Source organism: Lepisma saccharinum, chromosome 21, assembly GCF_977018435.1.
Source record: "Lepisma saccharinum chromosome 21, izLepSacc3.1, whole genome shotgun sequence".
NCBI lineage: Eukaryota > Metazoa > Arthropoda > Insecta > Zygentoma > Lepismatidae > Lepisma > Lepisma saccharinum.
In genome coordinates, this window is record NC_139249.1 from 25,642,837 (window position 1) to 25,651,859 (window position 9,023).

Genomic DNA, 9,023 nt, shown 5'->3' on the forward strand with positions numbered 1-9,023 from the left:
CCACAATGAATCGGGCAAAGGTATGAATCATTATTCTTTAAATAGTAAATTTTGTCTACAGATTTTCCTTCTTAAATTTCCATACACCTTAAATGCTACTTTGAGGTACACATTTTTATATAGTTCATTAACTATATTGCAACAATGAAAAAGATTTTGCTGTTTTTGATAGAGATATTCTACAAAGGGATAGTATTTCCGACAACGTATGAACAAAAATATGGACATAAAAATCCCATTTTTCTTCGTGTTAAATAAAGGAGTATTAATAGTATTATAGTCGACATCCATGTAATCAACATGTTCAATCAGGTAGGTCCGTACTTCGCACTGGTTGATCTCAAACATTTTTGCACTAACATGTAACTGAAATTTGTATTACACACAACGCACAAATTTACTTGTAATATCAGGATATAATCATCTTTAATTTGAGATTGTAATTATTATTCTTACTCTGAAATAAATAAATATACACGATCTGTTTTTCGAACTACTTGGTTATTCAAATAGATGTATTTCCCCAAAACATAGGATCATTCTTTTGACCCTACCAGCCTTTTTCGCATCGCAGATTCATGCGACGCCAAGGGTCCCGGGTTCGAATCCTGGTCGGGCTTGGTTGTTTGTGAATGTCCATTCATCAATTTCATCATTTCATCACTCATCCCCATCTTCGCAAATTAGCCAAGAGGCACAAAACGCGAAGTAAAATAAACTAAATCAATCAATCAATCAATCAAGCATCGCAGATTCAGGTCTGTAGTCGGGCTGCCTGCTAGTTTTCGCCCCACACGTAGCAGATAAGCTAAAGAGATGGACGAGCGATTTGAAGAACGTTCATGTCTTGTCTGCGGTTGTAGGAGATTAGCTACTGCTGTAGTTGTAATTAAAAATTAAAACAAAAGTATGGGCTACAGATTGGTTCGAAAGAATATATAGTAATCAAGGTATTCACGATTAAAATTATATATTATATTTACTACGGCTATTTTATGTGCTTCTTTCCAGTAGGAGTGTGCGGCATCCCGAAAAGTCGGAACCGGAATCGGGAAAAAAACATTTCCCATCCCGATCCCGACTTCGGGAAATGACTTCCCGACTTTTCGGGATCCTGAGCAGTCTGGAAATACCGAATGGTCATTTTAAAAAGTATTTAATTTTCGACGTCTTCTGCATTGCAAGTGTCTAGAACTTATCGGAAATTGTTAGTTTTTATTCCAGAAATGCAAAAACAATCATTTAAGGTGAAAATGAATTGTAGAATCCGAGATTTCCAGGGCTTCGGGAAATTTCGAACATTTCCCGTCCCGACTTAAAAGAATTCTGTCCCGCACACCCCTACTTTCCACTGGGACATTCCTACCCCCTTCTGCGGGCGCCATTGCTGGTTGTCCTAATAACTGTGTGAACTTGTGTATGTACCTTATATTTTCTATTTGCTTTGAACAATTTTGCTCCTAAAGTTTCTGTTAAAACAGAAGAATGAATGGATTTTTACATGTATATTTTCTAACAAGTGATGTGAGAAATTTTATGAAAGGAACTGGGTATATAGAGGATGACTACCTGGCAACTGTGACGGAAGCAAAACAACGTGTTGTTTGAGCTACTGCGGAGCATGCGCACTCGTCTGGTTCCTCTCGGATATCTGGTTACGCTGACGGAGCTGTGAACGTTAATATGAAACGGTTAAGTGGGGATTCTTTTATAATAAGGAAAAGGGTGCCAGCTGTGTAGCACAGTTCGATCGGGAACAAATTTATCGAGCCAAGTATCACTTTGTAAGTTTCCGAAGGACTTGGGAAGATGAAACCTGTGGATGCAAGTGATACCCGGCTCAACACAAACATTTATACGACTTGCATTTTGTTACAAGTATGTGGATCGTTTATCTGTGTATCATGTGGTGAAAATCACATCTCTTATGGAGGTTTCAGACCGAAGCGACACGCGACAGCGGGGGTGCACATCGAAGTGACAAGCGACATAGGTCCCTCTAGTGTACAAGCAAGCATTTACCGCGCATGGGCGAGCAACAGACTGAGGCGACACGATGCATGGTATTGAGAAAACTATTCAGTCCAAGCGAAACGGACATTTTATCGCGTCGATTCGGTTCGAAAGGAAGCTTTCAGATTGAAGCCACAAGTAAAGAAAGTAAGGAAAGTTTTACGAGCCGAAGCAACACCCAATATGGCCTAAACGTTACATTTTAACATAATCTTCACTGCACCCATGCCATTATTTGGAACTGGCTCCAATTTTCAGTGAATATCCATAAATGTTTTCTCTTTTGAATGTTGCCATTAGTTTTACCTTTCTGACTTTGAGCACGATTAAAAACAATCGCAAACCTTAGGTAGGCCACATTGTGTTCAGTTACCTTACAATAAAAGAATGGCTGCGCGTACAGTTCGTAATACTGAGTACATAACAGGTCTTACCGCTGGTGGCCGATTAAAATTTAGCCCCTGACGATTGAAAAAAAAAAAAAGTTTCCCCCCACATAACGTGGCCTCATACTGGATGGTTCAAGGTCACCTGTTTGTTACCAAACCCTGCTTGCCCTGGGTATAGCCTGGCCAGGGTGGTGGGTCACGTCACGGATATTTTGTCAACACGCCCCAAGAAGGTGTCAGTGGCCTCATATCGAAAAAGGATGAAAGGTTGATTCTGTTTAGGTAATAAGGAAATAAATAAAAAGAATTGGAATGCACGCACAAGATTTTTCGAGATAACTCATTTTACCATTTGGTTGTTCTGAGTGAAAATTAATTTAACTTTCTTTGTGTTATGAACTATCAAAACCATACAATTTACCTGTGCCGTAGACTATAAGTTTACGTCTACATGCGTTGTCTACACGTAATCTACGCGTAGATTACATTGGGTTGTAGTTTACATAGTCTACGTAGACTAAAGTGCATTAAAATTAATTTTCAAGGGTTTCATGAAAGGAAAGTGACATTTTCAACTATACTGATTCCTAACGAAATGAAGAGAATTCTATTTACAACAAAATTTCTCTTCTCTTCTATCATCAACTATGGAAGAAGATAAATAGTATGCAAAAAACAACAACAGATGGCAGTCGTGAGGCAAGAGTGGTATTTTCCCATAAAACACTAGAATATTTCCTATATTAGGTTTCATCCTAGGTGAGAAATTGTTCGAATTTGGAAGAAAGAGTATGAAAAGTTCTCTTCACACATCAGTAACTGATACGCAGTATAATTTTCTTTTAATTCCACGGCGTATTACCTTTCGCCATGTTGTTTACATAGATTACGTAATCTACGTGTATAAAATAGTCTACGTGTAGAATGTAGACTATCGTTGTTTACGCATAGACGCACATCACTGCCTCTTAGACTAATTTGAAATGAAGACCAATTTCCAGATGAGGTGTTCACCTTCTCCCCTCCCCTGTATCCTGATGCTCACGTCCTGAGGTCATTAGGGCCCTCAAGAAGTAGGTAGCGGGAACGGGAACATTTAAACCATCGTGTTTAGAAATTGTTAATTCCAGATGTTTTCTGCACTATAAGTATCTAACATTTCTTGAATGTAGCACTTTTATTCTAGAAATACAAAAACAATCTCTCAATGAAAAAAAAAAACAGTGTGTTAATTTGAGATTTTCATTGTCTAGAAATGGCGAACATCTCCCCCTCCTTACCTATCCCGAAGGTATGGATTTTATAAATTTCCCGCCCCGACTACTGGCGAACGCGGGGTCGAGCTGTCCCTCCCCAAATTTTGGGAAAAATTAAAAATTTTCAAATGAAAGCAGAAAGAACTCGGAGTGGCAAATGCAAACTCCCTTAAAATGATCCCCGATTACAATTTTTGTTTTCGAACAACATTTAAAGGTTAAAAATGGATATTACAAATTACTTTATTGCGCTACCCCACAATAGAACGCAGCTATATCCATCTTTACATTAAAATACCAGCCTCATCCGAAAGAAAAAAGTCCTGTGTACTATAGTGGTTCCGACCAAACATTTTCCTTCGTGCACACTCCTAGAAGTCATTTTGGCACTAAATTAACTCTTCTCTCTCTTTAATATTTCAAAACACTGGATAAATCTCTGTTTTTAGATATCCTGCTATAATAATAACTTTAAATTAAATATTGGGAAATCCTTGCTGTCACAACTGATTCTACATCCCGTACAAAATTGATTTGGAAAGCAAATCAACATTCCAACTACATTCTCTCAATTCACTGGTTTATCATTTTTGTTTCTCACATTATTCCGTTTAACTTCCCGGGGAGAAAAAGAGAGATGTAGTCCTTTAAATGAAATCAAGTAGCGCCGCCTTGAAACAGAGCGTATGTATCATCTCGTTCAACGAGATAAGGTCAAGCAAACAGAAGTGCAAAGGACGGTTGCCATGGCAGCAGAAATGGAATCCCGTTCTGTTTTCTGACGTAAAAATGACGTACCTAGAATCGAGAAAACGAGGCATTTAGCGGAATATTACGAAGACGCCCACGTCTTCTTGACCGTGAAAAGGCAAACAGCGACGGCGAATGAAAGACAGCACGTCCCCACTGAACCCTCCTGTAGTCATTTACCATCTACTCTCTTGTGATAACTTTCTCGCGAGGCTATGAATTGGGAACAACGACTCATTGCAGGCCTGGGTAACTAACCACATTTGTGTAAGAGCGCTCTCGTATGCAAGCGGGGAACCCAACTCGAGCAGTGTTGCCAGAGATTTAAGCCGTCTCTACATCATTCATTGAGACAGAACAACATGCGTGTGCAAGAGAGCGTGCTACAAAAATCAGGACATTTTCACCTCCTGATTGCATTCAGAGAAAGGTCGAGACAGGAATCTCAAAGAAAGGACTATCCCGACGAAATCGGCAAGACTGGTGACCGTAGTTAAGAATTCTGAGCACAAGAAGTATTCCTTAATGATGAACAGTGGGATGCGCAAGTATTGTTCGGCAAATTGTCCACGATTGATATAATTACATTTTCTCTTCAGCTCTATGTATTTTTAAGAACTGGAGTTTTATGTATGCTGGTGAAAAAGCTTGTCAGTAGCATGTTTGGCTGTTTGTTTCAATTCTAGAAGCTCTCATTGCATAAAACAAAGATGATGAAGATGGTGGCGAACAATGCTTGGTAATAAACAGGGGTGCCCATCCCCCCAAGGCCTATGACGCACTCCCCTCAAAAGGTAGAACATTTCCCCCGCCCCTTCCGTTATGCTGAATTATTTACTCAAATTTTTTGGTGACCAAATTTGCGGAACAATATAATACAGACATATTTAAGCATGGATACTTCAGGTATTATTTACAATATAGACATTAACATGTATGTTGTATATTACTTTGACATTGATTGAAATAACATTTTACATAAATGATAACAACTACTGACGTTGCAAAGCCGTTGCAGCAAACTTGTTGATAATTTCCTCAGGCTCGCGTCATTGTTAGTGTATTGTTATTATTATTATTATTTATTATCTCAATAGGGTTACAATTAAGCCATACAACATTTCATTTTGAACAATATTAATACAAATAATGACTTGATGCCCTATGTAGTATATATACAAAAGCTACATCTAAGGACAATGTGATGAATTTACATTAGTATATAAAGTGTTCTATAGTAGCAATGAAATAAAGGAAGTTTGAGAGCTATACACATTTAGAAGAAAGGAAAGTGTAAGGGTGTGTGGGTTTGGATATAAGTGTGTATGGAATTTCTGTTCGAAGTACAAGGATGAAAAATTAATATATGTGTGTGGTGGGAATGGTGGGAGGGGTAAGCAATGAAAATAATATTACTGGAGTTAGAATTTATAGGTATGTGAACGTAGAAGACGACAGAACTGATCTTTGCTGGTACTGAGTTTGACCTTCGTCGGGAGTGAATTCCAGGTTACCGCTGCTAGGCACGAGAAGGAATTCTGGCCAAATCTGCTTTTGTTGGGTTTGGGGATTACAAGGTCTCTATGTAAGGACGATCTGGTGTTTCGGGTGCTGAACTCTGAGCGGAGCTTAATCCTATGATGCAATGGAGATGATTTGTTATGTATATATGGAATACCTTATTCAGGTAGATGTAATGTATTCTCGAAGTGACTGTGGGTATGTTGTAAATCTTATCTTAAACCTTATTCTTAACAGTTTGTCTACTTGACTAACCTTGTATAATGCGAACAGCACTTCCCAACCTTTCAAACCGATTCCAAAGGCATAAGAGGTGGTGTTTCATTTCAACCCCATCGCAGCGATCACCCACAGGTAGGTAGAGAACTGCACATAATAACCATAACTAAAAATCAATAACAAGTCAATCAAAAGAAACGATCCCCCCATTTTTGTGTGAGGATATGTAGAATTGGTAGGTAAACTATACAATTTTTTCCGCCCCAAAAATTCTCATGACGCAGGCCCGTCATGAATTCCCCCTGTGGGTACCTCTGGTAATAAATGCTTCCTAATAACGTGTTCAAGTAAAAACAAATCTAATATTAACATTATACACATTAACACAATGAACAGCCATATATTACAAAGAGTAAATCATCTTGGAAGTAATACTATAATTTGCACCTTTGGAATTAAATGTAGCAAACATTGTGAAATTTCACGACACATACGGCGAGGTTTTAGCTACGGGTTATTAGGTTCAGGCCATGGGTACTAACGAATGTGCGACGAGAAGGGGGTTCGAAAAATCAGGACACTGAAAAGAACTTTAGATGCGCTATAGGGATTATTGAGGATATGGGAAATATAGTTTTATTCCTTGGGTTGAGAAGGGGGCGTCGTATAGGCATCCGTCCCTTCCGAGAGAAATTCATTAATCCACCATTGCTCGATAGTACACCAGAACTCGCCTGTTATAAGACACTGTATTAAATACAATGGAACAGCCAGAAACGCTGGAAACATGGATTTCGCTATGCCTTTGAAGCAGTTTGTGCTTTCGCTTCAAAGAATATTAAGAAAACATTAAACACCTAAAATAATTACATTAAAATTGTGATATTACCTTATAATTTGGCGAAAGCGAAAAATCAGGCGAAACCAGGGTTGGTTTGGTACTCAATTGTCAGTGCTATGGCACAGGTTCGAGTCCTGATCGAGCCTGCATTTCGCGCTCAAATTTCTACGGAGTTTATGATGTGTATATGGATGTCCGTTTCCAGTGACGGCGCCAGGATTAATCATCTAGGGGTGCTGAGAGGGTGCAGAATGAAATTTTGGGGATTCGATGTTGGAAATAAAGAAAACATGAAACATGCATGAATGCTTTAGCCACCACATCAAACACCAATCGACTTTCAGCAAGCGTCTATGAAAATATACCAATGAAACTGAAAATTGATAGATTGATTTATTAGTACCCATTCAAAATTTACAGAAGTTCCGAACTTTCTTAATTTTTGTTTGCTTTGACCACAAAAACCACATGTTTTGTAATTTGAAACGAACAATGTTTGTTTAGACAGGCAAATAACATATATTGTGTCAAAAAAAAAAAATAATTTATTTCCAAATTTATTAATGATTACCCGGCGTTGCCCGGGTACTTATTTATCACAATCTTCTATTAGACAGGAAAATAATGAATTATACCTATATTTTGTTTCATCGCGAATGTCACCAATTAGCTTAGCGACTCAGAAAACTATGGATTCGACACTAATGTAGGTCATTTTTCACCCCCCTTGCCGATAGGTGATGAACTTAAAGTTGAACGGCAATTACATAGCAAAGTCGCACCTTCTGTGTAGGCAACCCAATTCGCCGTGCTGTGTAGCGGGAAGCATAACTCGTAGGATGTGACACACAAAAAATGCCACGCAACAGAATACTATTTTATGTCCCTTTCCCACCTCTACCCCTAGAGGTGCCAGGGGTGTCTTACCCCACAGTATTTCTTTCCAGGTTGCAAGTGATATGTGTAAAAAGTTTGGTTGAAATCGCTCCAGACGTTCGAGAGTTATGCGGGAACAAACATACACACACACATACATACACAGAGTCTCGAAGGATCTGGTCTCGTTCTCGTCTCGGTTTTTACAAGTACATCTCGGTACCATCCACATCACCTGGTAATGTATATGGATCAAGCTTCACTGGGCTGTCTGGGATACTACGTGAGAGAATCAAAGAACCAGAATTTTTCATCGTGATTTGTTTTCTTCTTTTTTTTTCAAATAGTTTATGCCTGATAGATTCGGGATACGGAAAGTAAACAACACGAATAGAAATACTAACACGAAAGCTAAAAAAGGACACAGTTGCTTGCGAAATAACAAAGAAAAATCGATGCATACGGAAAGAAGTTTACATAACAAAACTTTCAGATAATAACATGAGTAATCGAATAAAAAAATCGAAGAGATCGTACGTCACTTTGTTGCGGAGATATAAAGGCGAAAGTAATTGGAATCCATTTTGTTCTTTAAGAGGTGTGAAGGGAGAGCTTGCAGGGGAGAAATGGGAACCTGTGGTGGTCTAAGCTCTTGCTATACCTGTTACTTAATTTTTTCCGACATATATCTGTATCGTTAATTGATTGATTGGATTTGTCTTTTAAGTATACATTATGCACAGGAAGGCTAATCGGGACTGAACCTACAGTTTAAAGTGGAATCCGAACCACTATGTGCCTCCACCGGGCATCGAGCTCGGGACACCTTGATTACAAGGCGTCGACGTTACCACTACGCCACCGGGGAGGTATAAACCGTTAATTAATTGGCGAATTGGCTCTACGCTAGCGCTTCAACACACTTGCAAATAATAGATGCTTAATCCTTAATCTTATAAAATAATGTATTAAAGTAAAATATCTTAGGAGAGCTTAGTTATTAGTTTACAACTTTTATTGAAACACGTTTCAAAATTTCTCTTCCTTTAAAAATTTTAAGGTAACCACTCTTTAATTTTTTTAAAAAATACATATTTTAACTATTCATGGAATGTAAAAAAAAATAATCTGTACGAGATATGGAGAGCATTTGCATGG